The sequence below is a fragment of the Pristis pectinata genome, chromosome 4 (genome assembly GCF_009764475.1).
Source record: "Pristis pectinata isolate sPriPec2 chromosome 4, sPriPec2.1.pri, whole genome shotgun sequence".
Classification (NCBI taxonomy): domain Eukaryota; kingdom Metazoa; phylum Chordata; class Chondrichthyes; order Rhinopristiformes; family Pristidae; genus Pristis; species Pristis pectinata.
Genome location: NC_067408.1, coordinates 49,092,677 through 49,111,989, shown reverse-complemented (window position 1 = coordinate 49,111,989; position 19,313 = coordinate 49,092,677). Strand labels below are relative to the sequence as shown.

The window sequence follows — 19,313 nt, the reverse complement described above, 5'->3', positions numbered from 1 at the left end:
GGCTTTAACAAGTGCGGAAACCAACTATGCACAAATAGAGAAAGAGCTCCTCGCCAGTGCATATGCATGTGAAAGGTTCCATCAGTACAACTATGGGCAAGCTATTGAAGTGGAAACAGACCATAAACCATTGGTCTCAATTATGTCCAAACCACTGAATGACTGTCCCATGAGGATACAGTGCATGTTGATAAGGCTGCAGAAATATGATGTGAAGATGATCTACACACTGGGGAAATATATGTTTGCTGCTGATGCTCTGTCTCGAGCAGCCAACAACACAGAAAAGAGTGACCAACAGTTTAATGCAGATATACAGGCCTATGTTGACATGATTGTCATCACTCTTCCAGTATCTCCGGATAGAACAGAGCAGATTAGGAAAGCAGCAGAGGCAGATGAAACAATGAAAGTACTCAAGGACACAATATGGAAAGGATGGCCAGCAGCAAAGGATGACTGTCCAATGTGTATTCGGGATTATTGGGCATGCAGAGCTGAACTGTCAGTAGTGAAAGGTATGGTCTTCAAAGGGAACAGGTTTGTGATTCCAGTGTCACTACGCAAGGAGATGCTCCAGAAGATACACGAAGGGCATCTTGGGGAGGAAAAATGTAAACATAGAGCACGTGAAGTGATGTACTGGCCAAGATTAAACAAAGGCATCAGCCGGACCACTGCTTCATGTGAAATATGCCTTACCTACAGACCAAAGCAGCAAGCAGAACCACTTACACCACACCCTGTACCAGACAGGCCGTATTTCAAAGTTGGAGTGGATTTGATTGACTGTAATGGGAAGAGCCATATTGTTGTAACAGACTATTTTTCCAATTACCCAGAGGTTGCGACACTGCAATCAACATCCAGCAAAGCAGTTATCATATTCTCGAAAGCTGTGTTTGTGAGGCATGGAGTTCCATGTGAAGTAGTATCAGACAATGGTCCACAATTTTCGAGCTGTGAATTTGAATCCTTTGCCAATGTTTGGGAGTTTCAACATATAACCTCAAGCCCACATCACCCAAAATCTAATGGCCTAGCAGAGAGTTAATTTAAGGTGGTGAAGAGCCTCATGAAGAAAGCGCAAGATGGATGAGAGGATTTCCATAGAAGTCTAATGATTTACAGAAGTGCACCACTGCAGAACAGCCTTTCACCAGCCCAAATGCTAATGGGTCGACGCATACGCACTAACCTTCCAATACATGAAAACCCGTTGACACCTGAAGTCAAACAGGCTAAAGAAGAAGGGAAAGAAAAACAGAAATAGAATCACAAGACAGCGAAAAGCCTACCAGTCCTGAAGCCTGGGGATCAAGTGCGAATCTGAGATCATGATTCTGGCACATGGTCCATGCAAGGAGTTGTGCAAGAGGAAGTAAATCCACATTCATACCAGATTCAGACGGAGTGAGGGACACCTTTGAGGAGGAACCGCATGGATCTACGACCACAAGCTCCAACCCATGGCTGTGACCTGTCCCCTGTCAGTACACCAAAGGGGCCAGCATATGGAGAAAATGAACATGTGGACCAGAGTTCCCAGGAAAACACCAATAGTAATGCAGCAAATGAAAGCAACACACCTGCGAAATCAAGTAACAGACCAAAAAGGACCATAAATCCACCTCAGAGACTGATTGAAAGCTGCTGAGTGGACAAGGGTTCTTGGCAGGTTTATAAGGACAAAGTATGGTGTTTGTTTTCCTTTAAAAGGGGAAGATGTGTTATTATGGGTTGTTATGTAGTTATAATAAAGAACTACAGTTCCCAGTAGGCAATGCAAGTGGCTGTAAAAGAGCGGGAAAGCAAGCCAGTCTGTTGTTGTTTCTAATAAATGTTCAGATGTTAAACCCACGCGAAGTTTGTCTCTTGGTGAAGAACAAACATAACACTGAGTGCAGTTTGCATCCTGGCACCTGCCTCTTGCCATGAGTAAAGATGGCAACTCATCGTACAAAGTATCACAGCCGGAGCACGCATGCGTGTTCTGGTGGTCTGAGATCGGAAATCTCGCGATATCAGAGCGGTATATATAATGTGGTTGGGGAGCGGGCCGTCCTTTTCTCCTGTTGCCAGTGTTAAGGTGAGAGTTAATCCGGTGCCATCCTGGGAGCCAGGGGTCTGCTGGGCTGTACGGCCCATGTAGGACGGTAGAGTAGGTGATGAGGAGCCTGGGGGTCTTTATATGGAGCAAGTTGTAGCTTTATTTCCCTCCGATGTGTTTGCGGCTGGTGCCGGGCCTGGCGTGGGGGAAGGAGCGAGTAATGCGACTGATTCGCGTATGGCGCGGTGCAGAGGCAACGTCTGTTCGCAGAGAGCTGCAGGCCTTTAATGTGCATGTTGCCCCCCAGTCAGTCTGGCGCTGACCGTGATGATCGGGGTTTGTAGCGCACCAGCTGAATGCTGTCCTTTCCTCGAGTTTGGGAGTAGTTTGAAATTGCATTTGGGCCACACGGGTTTTACTGAACAGGTTGAAAAGCAGCTTAGTTTAGAATGACCCAGTTTGTATCTTCCCTCGGAGTGAAATTGATTAGAAAGTTGACTTAGTTCTATAGTTATGCACTTCTGAATATTAATTGGTAGGTGCTGGATTGTTTAATCAAGCCCCAATGTCCAAACATGTATCCAGCTGTTAATCAAAGTGCTTTGACACTGAACCTAAGAATTTGAATTAACCATTAATTCAAGGTGGTGCTTAGTTGAAGCTGAGATTTGTCGCTATGGCTGCATTACTAGATAAAATGTTTACTTTTTCTGGAAACATTTTTAGTATGAGGTTGAAGGATTACAGACCAGAGGTTTAGAAGTGAATATTAAGTCTTAAAAAGCTGAAGGCACAGATGATAATAGGACTGAGCTCAACTTGGGTGCAAATGTTGATGTGGATAAGGAATCAATGGTGGGAGAATTGGGGTGTTGCTGGACTGGGTTGGGTTTGCAATTTATATTAGATGTTTGAAAAACGTGGCTCTGCAAGTAGTTTTTTCCTTGCACCTGCAACTCCATTCTCCTCCCACCCCTTCAAAAAAAAGTTGGAAATTCCTGATCTGGTAGGTGGTGCTTTTAATCTCCCCAGTGGTAAGTCAGCTGCCCAGTGCTGTGCTGTGCCTGTGCTGGCGTTACACTGCTGGGAAATGAATGGTGCTGTTCTCTTACCCTGGCAGTTAACTGTTGCTGTTCTGGTGATGGTTAATGATAAGCCTAGGCAGCACTGTGCATCCTTGAGTGGGCCACTGTATTTGTCCATATAGGTGGTCCTAGTCTGGTTGCATACATGATTAGTGTTGACTTAATGCTTGACCTGAGTTTTCACTATGGCTGCATTATGAGAAAAAATGTGTATTACTGCAAAGCACTTAACTATCCTGGTAGTTTTTAGGTGACATAAATGAACACAATGAACTTGATAAATACACTACTTGTTGCTGCTGCAATCAGTGAAACTTGTACTATTGAGGCTTCAGTCAGAAACTTATTGCTTTGTTTAGTTTGCAGCAGTGGGTGTGCATTGTCAGCTTTCTTCATTATTAATCTTTAATTTGTCTTCTACATGATATGGAGTGATCCTTTGTCTGCCATTTTGATCTGCACTCAACTCTTTTGCAGTGGCTAAATTGGGACCCTGGACAGTTTTTGAGAAGATGCTTGCACTAAAGCACCAGCTTCAGTTATGTGGCAAAATTCATCTGCTGAGCTTGCACCAGGTTAAACCTGTCACAGATTTGGGGGTCATTTGTTTGAATGGAGTGGTGTAATTCCAAGAATAGGGTAAGTTTTGGGTATTTTGCATTGTGCTTTTGGGTGTTTTAATTTTAAAACTTCTTAACAGTATAATTTAAGTTTTTGATGTGATCTTTGACAGCTTGTAAACCTGGGGCTTGGTTTCACCCACTAATTAGCATTTCTCTGGATGTGGTTTGCATGATCTACAGTCTTTGGGACTCTGAAGGTTTACCTCTGTAAAGTAATGGATATATCAAGGTGTTTTTAACACTGCTGGGCTGCCCATTGGTTTAGCTGTACCTTTGCTATGCATTTTCTTCAGCGTTGCTTTCTGGCAATACAAGTAGAGGTGCAATAGGCCAGGTGTTGTTCCCCATTGGATATCTTGGTCTTGTGGGATCGAAGGTGACCTGCTTCCTCGAGTTCTGAGGGGGGCCAATGTGAGAACTACGGTGTCTTCCACAGAGGGCAGGCCTCTGTGTGCTTGCAGTGTATGAGTTTAAAGTTCTCAGTGCTGTCCTGAACACTGTTTCACTTGATCATGAACTGGGATTAGTCTGCCTTTGAGCACATCCTGAATCTTCCTCTGTCCACCTGATCTCTTCACTTCACAATTTGGGATAGTGTCTGTTTTGGGAGTCATGTTAGGCATGCAAACAACATGGCAAAGTAAATTAATATGATGCTTTAAAATATTTTTATCCTGAAATGTTGTGGCTTGGAAAAAATTGCTTCCTTTGGTATGCTTTGAAAATTTGGGGCAAAATTTGAAATGTGCAAATCTACTGATTGCATGTTGGGTTCTTTGAACTAATACCACTGTTGTTGATCCTAATACCTTCAAGGTCCAGGGTGATTAGATATTGCTGACATATTAATGTTAGTTTTGTGACTTCTTGGGCTAACAGCTTAAATAGCGAAGGGGGGCTGGATAACAGTAGTCCTGGCAATGACAGTAGACATGCTTGCAATTGTTTTAATTCTGTATATTTGCTCTTTTGTTTTCAGATGGGCTTCTGTTTAGTACAGATGCAACGTCAAAGATGTTTTTCCCTTAAAGGTGTCAGGTAAGTTGTATTTCTTCCCCTACTTTGATGTTTTTAGATCTGTTTTGGTGGCAAACTCCAATATTGTTATGGAAGCCTACAGATTAGCTATGTCTGTTATCTTTGTACCCTATTTAAAAGAACACGAGATCAAAGGAGTGCAGGAGTTGGCCCCTCAAGCACCTCTCTCCTACTCTGCCATTTAGTTTGATAGTGGTTGATCTTTCACCTTCCCCATTTCCCTTTTCTAACCCACATAGCCATTGATTCTTTTAATATTTAAAAATGTATAATTTGTATACAAAAGATTGCATGGATATACAAAGTAATAGGAGAAGGGCAGGCTATTCCAGTAAGTTTGAGGCTGAACTTGTCCATCAGAATGGGTTTCTGCCTTCTCCAATTTCCATGTGTTCTCTCAGTCCCATGAGTATCCATGACTCTTGGATAGGGAATTCTGGGTGTTTGCAGCAGATTAGTTGTTCTTTGCGCCAGTTTTTGATGAGACAGCCTGAAATGTTTGAGGTGTCTGCAGTTTCTTGGATTTACTGGTCTGAAAATAGAAAATATTGCTGGACTGAAGGGTACTTAAGTTGTTCCCTGGTTGGAATGGGACTAGTTCCTGCAGAAAGTGAGCATTGTTTGTGGGGTGTCTGGTATGTACATGTTTTTTTGACTCTTCCATCTAAACCATTCACGGTTGGCTTCCTTCATCTCAATGCAGGTGCTGCTGTCAGTGTCTTATGGTGGTCATACTCCACTAAAAGCTTTGGTTGTCATCAGTTTGGGCAGTGGGTGTCAGTGCAGATCTTTTATTCTGTAACCATACACTTGCTCTTCTGGTGATGGTGTTCTGTGAATTATAAATTGGACCTTGCCAATAAGTTGCTGCTTCTGATCTTTAGGATGGGACAACCTGATTGAAAAGACCAGTGCTTTCAGCTCAAGGTAGAAGCTAAGGTAACTTGCTGTAATTATGCCATCTGAAAGTGTTTTGTATCCTGTTTGATCCGAATGGTTGGTTTTTAGTGTGCATGTCTTTTTTTTTAAATTTTGGTTCTTGTCATTGGGCACCTTTTTCTACCATTGATTTAATGTTCTGGGAGCAGTTATTTACTAACACTGCATTTTCTGAATTAGGAAAAAATGCTGACACTAGCAGACCAAGCAGCATCTTGAAGAGAAGCAGTTAATGACTTTTTTGATTGCAACTGATGTCCAGTTTTGAGAGGTCAGCCATCTGTGTTAACTTTTCTCACTCCACAGAAATAAAAATACTGCTGATGCTGGAAATGCTCAATTGGTCAGGCAACATTTGTGGGAAGAGAAACAATTAATGTTTGTCTTTCTTTTTCCATCTTTTTATTAGTTTTCAAATTAATACAGATTAATATATAACATCAATGTTTGTACATGTAATACAAAGATCAGGAGAACAATCATGGCATGGATAATCATAAAGAACAGTAAAGTATAAAAAAAATCTGCAGGTCCAACGATCTCTTAGTAAATGAATATAATATAAAAGAAAGGAAAGAAAAATTATATAAATATAAGAGAAAAATCCCCAAAACAATAAGAAAAATTATAAACAATATATCAAACCAAACTAAGCTAAACAAAAAAAATTTCAAAAAAAAATGGACTAAAATTTCTCAGTAGAAACAGAGCAATATTATGTCATCAACTCCATTCCTCTAAGTTGAAAGGTTATTACAGGGGGATCTATATCATGTGAAAATATTGAATAAATGGACTCCAAACTTCCTCAAATTTAAGTGAAGGATCAACAGTACCACTCCTAATTTTTTCCAAGTTTAAACATGATATAGTTTGATAGAACCATTGAAAAGTAGTAGGGGGTATTGGATCCTTCCATTTAAGCAAAATGGATCATTTGGCCATTACTGTAACACAGGCAATCATATGGTTAGCAGAGGCAGATAGATGGCCAGACTCTATCCTTGGTAATCCAAAAATTGCAGTGATAGGATGAGGTTGTAAATCAATCTTCAATACATTTGAAATAATCTTAGAAACAATTAATGTTTGGGTTGGAAAACTTTTAAAACTGGAAAAGAAAATTAACTGGGTTTCAAGTTGTTGTGGATAGGGCATTTGATTTAATTGGTTTTCTTTCCAGTTTTGTCATAGGGCCTTTGACCCAAAGTATTACCTGTTTCTTTTGTCAGATGCTGTCTAGCCTGCTGAGAATATAAATGTGAATTTGAGGCAGAGAAAGCCACTTGGTCCCTTGGGCACATCCTGCCATTTAATAAGATTATGGCTGATCTAACTGTAACCTCAACTCTCCATTCCTATCTAACTTTGATAACCTTTCACCCTTTTAGTTCTGTATTTTTTTATACAAAAAAATCAAGACTGCTTCCATTACCCTTAAGGAACAGATGTACAAGAGCTCACACTGTCAACATCAGCTCTTGTCTTAAATGGGTGACCCTTTTTAAAACACTGACCTGTAACTCTTGATTCTCACAGTAAGCATCCTCTATGGCCACCTTGTCACAACGTTCTCACTTTTCCATACTGGAGGCTACTAGCCTGGACTGTCCAGTCTTAGATATTTGTCCCTTCTGGACAATTCAGTGAAGATTGTCTGAACTGCTTCCAATGTATAACATCCTTATAACCAATACTGTATACAATATTCCAGATGTCTTATTGCTAGTATCCTATACAGTCTGCTTACAATATGTACAGCTTCAGGTGAATAGTAACTGGTTCAACAGCTGATCTATTATAGCCAACAGGATGCTTGTTATTACTTTAGTTAGCTTGTGTAGGATTGTGTGGTCAGTCACATTACCAAGTACGTACAATCATGGCATAGGCTTTTCCTAGCTATGATAATCATTCTTGGGAGATCATAAACAGGACTTGGCACGGGCTAAAGTGGTTTTAATCCTCCACAGCTGTCTGACTAAAAGACCTGTAACACACCCAATTGCTTTCTGATATGCTGCATTGATTTGCCAGTCAGAAGTTTGTGTTATCTTGTGGGCTAGAATTGAATTAATAGTTACATCCAGGTAGCAGTGCCTTCTGATTTTTTTTTTTGTTGCTGGGCATATTCTGTCATTTTTCAGACTGAGCTGTAACAAGGCTACAAGTGTAATCAGTATTGTTCAGTGCCTGGATGGATCTACTGAAATTATGGCTTTCTGGAGACTCTTCTGCCATGTTACAGATTCTATTGCTGCAAGTATTAAATATCTAGGTTAAATTTGATGGGTAGACTAAGTGTTCAGAGACAGCACATTGATGTAAATAAATGTTTCAGTTCTGAATCAAAATTATTGGCCTGAAATGTTTAAGTTTCTCTAGTTTTCCCAACATTTAATTTTATTACTTAACTGAAACTATTTTTAGTAGTGGAACCTGGACTCTATAAAATGTAAATCATGCTGACTGCTATTTGGCTGCTCAGCCTTGCTGTCAGAGATAGCTCTGTGCACGCCAGAGAGTTTACAAAGGGCTATACAGAAAACCAACAGCACTGGCTGAATGAATGAGCAGTCTGAACTGCAGGTGTTGTGAAACAGTTAGCTGTCAGATTTGATTATTGGCTTTGATATGGTGCCTGTATTGCCAAATGTCATTTGTAGGTGCCTTGAAAATGATAACATACAGTGGTAATATTGCAAGTTTATTTTTCCAGGGATTATCACTGATGTCAACATCACACTGAGTGACGATCCATAAGTCAACATTATTGATGCAGTCTGGATGTTGTGAACCAGCTATTGCCATTTGAGTTGGGATGCATCAACTTGCTATTTAGCAGGTGAGCTTTCAACTGCTTAATGCTGAAACTGCCTTGAATTTGGTCCCAGTGCTACTGGCAGATCATTGGCCATGTTGAATTTCTGCCCATTTTAACCACATTAATTCTAACATGTTTTTCTTTTTTTGTGGTATTAGGTGTTCAAAGGCATCTGTATGCTTGAGAAATTCAACCAGTATGAAGCTTTCTAAGAGTATTCCCAAGTAAAGATCTCTGCTGTTCAATCTGCAGCACCTACCATGATTGATGAAGACAAATCTGTAATTTGTGGCCCATGCTGTTAACACAAATAAACATTGGATGATGTGCAGATTGCTTGTATTCCTTGTATACTGTTATGCTGATGTGCATGACTCTAGAAATGTTGAACAATGATCGAGGTTTTTATTGGTTTACTGGTAATAAACATTTCAAATTTGGGTTGAAGTCCTGGACAGAAGTTAGCTGTGTCATGACCCAGTAGCTCATTGTTTTAATATTCATAAGCAGCCCCATAACAAAGGGGGCAAAGTTGGGTAACCTATTTGTTTCTAGTATTGTAGTGCTTGCAGCCAGCCACTAAGTTTGCTATGGGGACAACCTAGATTTAATGCCAGTCATCCTCTTGCTGCTGCAGTCTGTCCCCATGACTGCAATGCCTTCCTGACCCTCCATCCATTACATCCCAGCTACCCAAGCCACCTGCACAGAACTCATTTTAGCTGACTTGTTGTTGACATTGGCTACCAGTAAACACAACAAGACTTGGGCCAGGAAATGTTTCCTCTAGGTTTTCTGGGACCAGTCATATAATTTGAAATGTGCATAACTCTTCAATAAGTAATGGAGAGGGTGTGGGGGGGGGGGGCTTTAGAATGGGAATAGCAAAACCAGTGAGTGAAAATTGGGGATTGGATAAAAGAAAAATGGATATTGAAGAAAAAGGTAATAGCTGTCAGAAAGATGTGATTGGAGGGAGTAATCATGTATGTATAGAATGCAATCCTTGGTGAAGAGCTGCTTTTTTGTGAGGAGAAGCATTAATATTGAGCAAGAATTCAATATTTGAAAAGTAAATATTGGAATTAGGAGCACTGAAGGTGATTCTTGGGTTTCAGTAGGTTCCTTGGTCATTACAGAACTTGTTTGTCCTGGACATTTATATTTTTGTACATAATAGGTGGCTATTTGGTCCATGAAGTCTGCCAGATTTTGGTGCAATCCTATTGGTCCTATTCCCCCACTTATTTCCTGTAACTTATTCACCATTGAATGTATCAACTCCACCCTGATTCTGCCATCCACCTACACTAAGGGCGATATAGTATTCCATTAACCTGCCAACACCTCTTTGGGTTGTGAGATGAACTCAGCACTTGGGAAAACCATGTGGTCACAAGAAGAATGTGCAAGCTGTAAGTTTAAATCAAACCTAGCTCACTAGAGCTATTCTACTGTTTGTATATAGTACACTTATGCGTCTGATTCTGCAAACTGGCCAACTCTTGTATATATCACATCTTTGTGTCATCTTCTCAAGGTGATTCACTGGGTATTTAGGTTGCCATGACATTTTGAGAATAAATTATTGGATTGCTGCACCAATGTATGGTTGAATAATTTGGTCCTACCTTGTTTAGACCAAGGGCTAAAACCTGTTTGGAATATCCATTTTGTGCATTAACTTTATTAAAGACCCATCAATGTATTGGCATAATCCGGGGAAGAGCTGCAGAGAAATTGGACAACTGAACTTGTTTCCACTCAAATGCAGGAAGAGGTTACATTGGGAACAATTGAAGAAAGAAGGGCTCTGACTACTGTTTCTAAAAAAAAATTTCTCCACAACCAAGGTTAAATTTCCAAAGAAGAGAAACAGGATTGCAGATGCTGGAATCTAGATGAAATACATGATGATGCTGGAGGAACTGCTGAGTTCTTCCAGCAACATTGTTAAATTTCCAAAGAATTTCCTGCTGCTGTGTTTATGAGTTGAGTTGTATAATGAAATGTCTGTGCTGAGTTGTAAAGTCTGGGGTTGGTTTGTGGTTCTTGCTGCAATTGCACCAAGCTCAGGAGAAAGGTCAAAAACTTAATATGAAGGCAATAATGGGGGCCTTTGGTAAACAAGAACCTATTGATAACTCACTCAAAATTTAGGAAGAAATAGGAACTCGCATTGTAAGAAATAAACTAGGTTAAGGTCATTAGATTCTCTTGAGGTGTTTGTTTAGTGCTGTTCTTTCAAGCTAAGTGTTCCAGTCTAGATTCAAATAGAATTGAGTATATTAAGTGAGAATCCAGAGGCAATAGAATAGGAAGGAGAATGGAACTAGTTAGGAACGAGGAAATCTAGTCAAACTATAACAGGCATTGAATACTTCTCATTTGTTCTTACAAGTGAATGCAGAGTGCACCTTAAAATGAGGTACAGCTTCAGTAGTGTGCAAAAGATCAGGAATTTAGTAGTGGTGGGGTGAGACATTACACCTCAGTGCACATCTTGCCAATAAACTGAGAGGGCAGGAAAGGAGGTCCTATAGCCAGATCTTTGAGGGCTGTGGAGAATGTTAAAGAAAGTAGTCACCTTAGGATTATTCCCAGTTCCTTGTGGGAATGGGAACAAGCAGTACTTCACTACAGTAGCAGTACTATCTCCTTGGATTTCTCCACTTTATACAAATTAGAATCCCTTTCTGGAGGTCTTAGCTTGAAGGAACAGTTATGATTTCACACTGCTGACCTTAGAAGTAACCTAGCTTTGGTTAGTTCAGATATTAATAAGTTGTAAAGTATTAGCGATAGCCACTGTTACTGAATTTGAATTTTCCAGATGTCACAACAGTGCTCAGACACCCATCTTAACTGCTGCTCATGATTGTATTAGATTGTGCCACTTCATTTTATGGATATTTCAGAGTGTATTTCACCATTTCCAGATACCATTAACAAAAAAATTGTCAATTATTTGGTGCATTTCACAATCTCTCCCAATTGCAACATGCGGAGCTGAGGGTTTTAACTGCTGTACTTTGTAGAAACAATGCTGAGCTGAATCCTGAATTTCAGGTAACATTCACGTCATTGTCAAAGGACCTAAGGATTTGACCTTTCTCCTGAATTTGGAGAGATTGCAGCAAGAAACACAGCCCCACTGAGACCTTCTGACTCAGCACAGACACTGTGATTGTATTAATCCTCAACGCCATAAAATGCAACAGGAAATTCTTCAGAAATGTAACCTTGGTTGTGGGAAAGTTTTTAGAAACAATAATCAGAGCCTTCTCTGTTCAATCATTCCTGATGAATGTGACCTCTTCCTTTTATCTTTACTCTAGTGGAAATGTTCAGTTCTCCAGCTTCTCTACATCATATAGAATCTAAATTTCACAGTGATTTAATGGCTCTTCTCCAGATCATCTGCCAATATGTTGATGGCGCTTTAAAGTTAGTGCTCAAAATTGCACAGGATATTTCAATCATGTTTTCGCCCTTGATCTATACAAGGCAGCACTAACCATACATTGGTGCAGGAATCTAATAACTAAGTTATTCTTAAAATGTCATGAAAGTAACCCAAGTAATGTCCAGTAAAACACCTTGAAAAGCTGTGAGCTATTCATACAAGGCCACAGACTGAGGCATTAGATCGAGCTGTAAGTCTACTACATTTATAGTGCAGCACAGTAGTGAGTGCTGCTGCCTCAAAGCTCCAGCAATCTGGGTTCAGTTCTGACCTTCGATGCTATCCCTGTCAAGCTTGCACATTCTCACTGACTGGACTGTATGGTTTTCCCCTGACTATTCTTGTTTCCTCTCACATCCTAAAGATGCGCTGGCAAGTTAATTGACTACTATAATTGCCCCTAGCGTAATGTGGGTGCAGCGTGGAGATGATGGGTGCATGAGTGTAAAAAAATTACAGGAATTAAGTGGGGAATGCCTCTGGTGATACAGCAATTTCAGAATCAAGTGTACTAACACCGACTTAAAATTAAAACCAACGTGAAATTTGCTGTTTTGTGGCAGCAGTACAGTGCGAAGACATAAAATTTACTATAAATTACAAAATAAATAGTGCAAAATAAAGGAGTAACGAGATAGTGTTCATGGGCTGTTCAGAAATCTGATGGCGGAGAGGAAGAAGCTGTTCCTAAATCATTGAATGTGGGTCTTCAGGCTCCTGTACCTCCTTCCTGGTAGTAACGAGAAGAGGCCATGTTCCGGATGGTGAGGGTCCTTAGTGACGGATGCTGCCTTAATGAGGCACCGCCTCTTGAAGATGTTATCGATGGTGGGGAGAGTTGTGCCCATGATAGAGCTGGCTGAATCTATAACCCCTCTGCAGTCTCTTAAATCCTGTGCAATGGAGCCTCCATACCAGGCGGTGCTGCAACCAGTCAGAATGCTCTCCACCGTACAGCTATAGAAATTTGCAAGAGTCTTTGGTGACATACCAAAGTTTGCTAAAACAATAGAGAAACAAAGGACTGCAGAGGGTCCTGACCTGAAACGTCCGCCTGCTTTTCTCCATGGATGCTGCCTGGCCTGCTGAGTTCCTCCAACATCATTGTGTTTTTCATCTTTGCTGAAATGATCATGGGTTTTCACCAGCCTCTATTTTACAAAGGCTTAGGACCCTGACTTGGCTATGGGTTACTGAGAGTCCACATTCTTGGTGTGGTACGATGATTTTCATCACCCCAGTATTTAACTTCTGTTAGCTAGCCATTCCTTCTCTAAACCCCACCTTTCATTCCTGCATTGTGCTCTTTAGAACCTACCTGTTTGGTCAGCTTTAGGTAACTTATCCAATGAAGCACCTTGGACAAGTTGGTGACAAGTTATTGCAATGGGACTGCTTGCTTTGCTCTGATGTTAGTTTCAAAGAAAACTGCACAAGTCTCCAGGCTGTTGTGATTACTGGCTTAAGATTCCATATTACTAGATGCACGAGAGATGTTCTGGCAGAAGTGCAGTTTGATTTAAGAGAATTATGTTCCACCTTGTCCTTTAGGTCTGAGAGGGTGTCAGTTAAACATTCTGTAATACCACAGACTTTTTTTGGTTGATCTGGTTGCAACGTAAACTCTACATTCCAATAACTGCAGTCACCTTTCACCCCCTTGTTTATCATGAACTTTTCTACCTCTACCTTAAAAATATTCAAAGGTTGCTTCCACCACCCTTTGAGTTCAAAAGACTCATGACCCACAAAACAATTTCATCCCAATCATCTTAAATTCATAGTCCCTAGTGACCCCTAGCCATAGATTCACCCACAATAAGTAATAGTCTTTACATCCACTCTGCAAGACCCCTCAGGCTTCAGTTTCAATCAAGTCATCTCTTCCAAACTCAAGGATACAAGCCAAGGTTGATATACTTTCCTCGTGACAACCCACCCATTCCAGATATTAGTTTAGTAAATCTCAGAACTGCTTCCAATTCACTGCTTTCAATTCCAATTAACTGCTTCCAATTCCTCATCTAAATTTCATGGATTCTATGTGTGTGGGTTAGGTAGTTGGGGCACAGTGGGGAGAGGGCAGGGTGCATTAGAGTTGTGGTGGTGGGGATAGACTACAGGAGCAGCAAACGTTGGGGATGATTGGCCTAGAATCTAGGCTGTCTCTCAGAAAAACAGGTCTGGTACAATGACTGGCTGCAGGTGCTACCATGCCAGAAATAAGTAGGTTGCATAGAAACCTAGAAAATAGGTGTAGGGGGCCTCCTTCCAGCCCTTCAAGCCTGCTCTGCCATTCATTATGATCATGGTGATCATCTACCTCAATACCATATTCCCATTCTCTCCCCATGTCCCTTGACACCTTTTGCATCTAGAAACCTATTTTCTTCTTAAAGCCTTCAGATTCCCCCTCATTCTTCTAAACTCTGGTGAATGCAAATTGGATCAACCTCATCCCTCCCCATATAGCAACTCTGCTATCCCCAGAACCAGTCTGGTTAAACCTCCATTGTATTCCCTGTATAGCAACTATATCCTTTCTTTAACAACACACAAAATGCTGGAGGAACTCAGCAGGTCAGGCAGCATCTACAGAGGGAAATGAACAGTCGACATTTCAGGCTGAGACCCTTCATCAGGTCTGGTGAAGGGTCTCAGCTCGAAACATCGACTGTTCATTTCCCTCCATAGCTGCTGCCTGACCTGCTGAGTTCCTCCAGTATTTTGTGTGTTGCTTCAGATTTCCAGCATCTGCAGTCTTTCTTGTCCTGTATATCCTTTCTTAAGTAGGGAGATCAAAGTTGCTCACAATATTCGAACTGTGATCTCTGTATAATCGTAGCAAGACATCCTTGCTCCTGAACTCAAATCATTTTCCTGTGAAGGCCAATGAACCACTTGCCTCCTAACCTGCTCGTTGCACCTGCATGTTTGCTTTCAATGACCATGTAAAAGAACACCCAGGTCTCTCTGTAAATCATTACTTCCCACTCTATGCTATTTAAGTAATACACCTCCATTCTGTTTTCCCCATTGAACTGGATTACTGCACGTTCATCCATGGAATATTGCTTTTGCCAAACTTCTGCTCATTTGGCTCAATCTGTCTAAGCCAACTTAAAGCCACTCCCAATCCACAACCCAACCGGTTTAGTGCTGTTGGCAAACACTGAAATATTTACATCCTGTTCCCTCCCCTCTCATCCCCTCCTGGTATGGAGGCACTCATAAATACCAGAAAGATTTGATCTCAAGGGCAGTGATCATGGCTTCTGTGTTGACCTCTGTATTGGCTCCATTCTCACTAGCTTCATGAATTCCATCTGGTAAGTCCCTACATACCTCTGGCACACTCGCAGCAGCAGTTTGCGGAACATTATAGGTACTTACAAACCTACTTTTTTAATCAGTTTAGGACTGTGGCTAGACTGTGGGTTGTTGAAAAGTCCACATACTTTACCTGTGATTGGATGATTTTCATCACCCCACCATTTGCCTACATTTAGCCAGCCACTGAGTCCTGAAATTCCTTCCCTAACCTCCCCACCTGTTTTCCCTCCATCAAGATGCTCTTTAGAATCTATTTCCTTGGTCAGTTCTTGGTAACTTATCTACTTATGTGACTCAAGGATAAGCCTTGTTGATAACAGATCTGTGAAGTACCTTGGCATATTAAAGGTGCAATTCATTGCTCGATAGACAATCGGTGATGAGTTAGCAAGGGGACTGCTTGCTTTGCTCTGATGCTAGTTTCAAGGAGAACTCCCTAGTTCTCAAGGCTGTTGTGATGATGGTGAATATTCCACATTCCATATTACTAGATGCAGTTTGGATGCCATTAAGAGAGCTACATAATGCCCCACCTTGTACTTCAGATTTCCGACAGGATGTTAGTTAAACATTCTCTAATTTGGCAGAGTCTGCTTTTCACCTTTAATAATCTGATTCATAGTTTGTAGCTTTAGTCCTGCAGTCTGGTAAAATGTTTATTCTTCCACTATGTAAAGACTATGAGAACACCAGAGTGCCTGTATCAATTCATGAACTAATTACACCAATCAGTGCTTTTTTTTTGTGCATTTGGTGGTACATTATTAGTAAATGTGCAATTAGAGTCACAATCTGGTCTGCAGGGAGTAGAAACTTATTTACTTCTGTGCTTCAGCACCACAATTCCCACTCTGCAGTAACACCTGTATGATGTATTAACTGTGTCAAGCACTCTTGATTCAAATCATAATGTTGTGGGTTCATCTCCCACTTTGGAAGCCCAAACACTCAAATTTAGGTTGGTGCTCCACCTCAGATTTGAGGAAGTACTGTATCATCAGAGCTGCTGTCTTTCAGATGAGACTTGAGACCCTGTCTGTTTTTTTCATGTAGACCTAAAAGATCCCATGCCACTATTTTCAAAATGACCACGGGTATTTTCCACAGTGCCCTGCCAGTAGCTTATCCTTCAATGCAAATCATGTCTAACCTATTAAATAAAGATTTTTAATGAAATAACAAGGAGGGTTGACAAAGGAACTGTAGACTTCCTTTTGGACCTCCAAAAGGCATTTGATAAAGTGCTATGTGATAAAGCTTGAAGCTGAGGGAATAAAAGGATCTGTGGCTGCATGGATAAAACAAAATAGCTAAGTAACTGAGAAGAACAAGTAATGATTAAAGTGTGTTTCTTTGACTGGAGGGAAGTGTACAGCAGAGCTCCCTGGGGTTTGGTACTAGACTACTGGTTTTCTCAATATGTTTTAATTGTTTGAATTTGGGGGGTAGGTGTAAGCATCAGTTCCAAATTTGCAGATGACATAAAACTTGGTGAATGTGAGGATGATAGGAACGGATTTTATGAAGATATGAACAGGCTAGTTGAAGGGGCAGATAAATGACGATAAACTTTAGGCAGAGAAATGCAAAATACTACATTCTGGTCAGAAGAATGGAAAAAGGCAAAATAAGTTAGAGGGCACAATTCTAAAGAGGATACAAAAATAGAGATTTTGCAGTACAATGCATGCTTCATCATAAGTGGCAGGCAGATTGATTAAAAATATATATGGGATCCCGGGCTTTATAAATAGAGGCAATGAGCACAGGAGCAAGGAGGTCATGATGAACTTTTACAAACCACTGGTTCAGAAGGATGCGAAGGCTTTGGAGAGAGTGCAGAAGAGATTTACCAAAATGATTCCAGGAATGTGGGACATTAGACTGGACAAGCTGGGAAAGTTCTCCTTGGAATGTGAAGGTTGCGAGAAGATCTGATGATAATATTTAAAATGCCTGCAGGGTATTGGCAGAGTAGTAGAGAAATCCCTTTGGCAGAGGGGTCAGAAACTAGAGGACAATGAATGACGGTGATTGGCAAAACAAAGCAATGTGAGTGGTTGGGGTCTGGTGTGCACAGTCAGGGGTAGTAGTGGGAGACAGATTCAATCATAGCATTCAGAAGAAAACTGGATAAATATCTGAAAGGGAAGGATTTGCAGGGTTTAGAGAGAGGCAGGGGAGTGGATCTGCTGGGTCACTCCTGGCATAGTGTGACCCCTGTACTAACCCTGTCCCTAACATAATGTGACCCCTGCACTAACCCTATCCCCAACATAGTGTGACCCCGCCACTAACTTGGTCCCTGGTATAGTGTGATCCCAGCACTAATCCTGTCCCTAACATAGTGTGAACCCAGCACTAACCATGTCTCTAACATAGCGTGACCCCAGCACTAATCCTGTTCCTAACATAGTGTGAACCCAGCACTAACTCACTCCCTCAGATAGTGTGATAGCAGCACTAACTGCTGCAACAGTGTGCCACCCATTCCTCTGTTGAAGGCTTCACTATGTCTAATTCCCCAGTTATCAGTAGACCCCCAATGCCTCAATTAAGTAGTCATTTTCGACATGTCAGCCTGTTTCATCCTGGACAGCATCATAACTGATCCTAATCCAGTCCTGAGCCTTCCTCCATATACAGGTACTTTTCAGCAGAGATCATTGGATAAATGAGCATAGCAGGAATTCCAGCTAATTTTCCTCCTCCTGAGTCCGAGGAGCTGAAATCAATTGCAGCACCAACTTCTCCTCAGTGCTGGTCAGAGAACTCAGCTTGGAGCAAGAAGGGGATTCCCACTTCCTCATATTGTCCCTTCCATCCCCAGAGCTGCCTTTCCCACTTTCTACTCCCACCTCACATCCATGAATATTTTACACGCATTTCCTATCTCCATCACTTTGTTCACCCTGGCTCCGTTTTGAACAGACAATTCTTTGTTCAAATTACATCAATATTATCAATAGCTGCTAAGTTAACTTGAAAGTTGATATTTGGTGTATCGTTAACACTTAATATAGGTCAATTGGCTGTGTTCATTGCCATTATACTCAATTGCAGGAGTACTGAGGTCCAGTTGTCAAAAGCACTCAGTCATTTCATTGATCCATACAGCACAGAAATAGGCCCTTCAGCCCACTGAGTCTATGCCGACCATCAACCACCCATCTACACTAATCCTATTTCATCCCATAAATCCCATGTTTTATTTTTCCTACATTAACATCAACTCCACCAGAGTCTCCCACTCTCCTACACACTAGGAGCAATTTACAGTGGCCAATTAACTGACAAACCAGCATGTCTTTGGGACATGGGAGGAATCCGGAGCACCTGGAGAAAACTCTCATAGTCACATGGGGAATGTGCAAACTCCATACAAACAACACCAGAGATCAGGATTGAACCCGGGTCACTGGAGCTGTGAGGCAGCAGGTTTATAAACTGTGCCACTGGTTGGGTGATTAAAGCAGGTACAATAACAACATTTAAAAAATACTTGGACAGGTACATGGATAGGCAAGATTTAGAGGGATATGGGCCAAACACGGGCATTGGCAACTAGCTTAGGCAGGCATCTTGGTCAACATGGACAAGTTGGGCTGAAAGGACTGTTTCCATGCTGTATTACTCTATAACTCTTTGACATTGTGTCACCCATCCACAGTGAGATATAGTTCCGGGAGAGTTGACAAGAGTTTTGGTCTGCCATTCATCATGGAGAGCACAGTGGAACCAAACTCCAACCCAACATTCTCTCAGGTGCACTCTCCATAAGCACAGACCTGGCTGAAGGTGCCCTCTTGCTCAAGGGTCATTCATAGCAATGATGTATGTACCACCAAAATACAGTGCAACAGGTATCACCATATGTGGTGGGGCTTGAATTTTTCGGTTTCAACCAATAAAAAATGACCCTAAGTGAGTGAGTTTATCATCAGATCTGCCATGA

The 19,313-nt window shown here is 41.3% G+C and overlaps 1 long non-coding RNA gene and 1 other non-coding gene across 2 annotated transcripts; both read left to right on the top strand.

The window, feature by feature from the left end:
- Positions 1-3,077: 3,077 nt before the first annotated feature.
- Positions 3,078-3,283, top strand: LOC127570099 (small nucleolar RNA SNORA74). Its single transcript, XR_007956302.1, has one exon. It is a non-coding gene; the product is annotated as a small nucleolar RNA SNORA74 (small nucleolar RNA).
- Positions 3,284-3,590: 307 nt separating this feature from the next.
- Positions 3,591-8,890, top strand: LOC127569984 (uncharacterized). The gene is made up of 5 exons (XR_007956284.1): positions 3,591-3,774; positions 4,738-4,796; positions 5,681-5,735; positions 8,455-8,580; positions 8,718-8,890. It is a non-coding gene; the product is annotated as an uncharacterized LOC127569984 (long non-coding RNA).
- Positions 8,891-19,313: the final 10,423 nt, after the last annotated feature.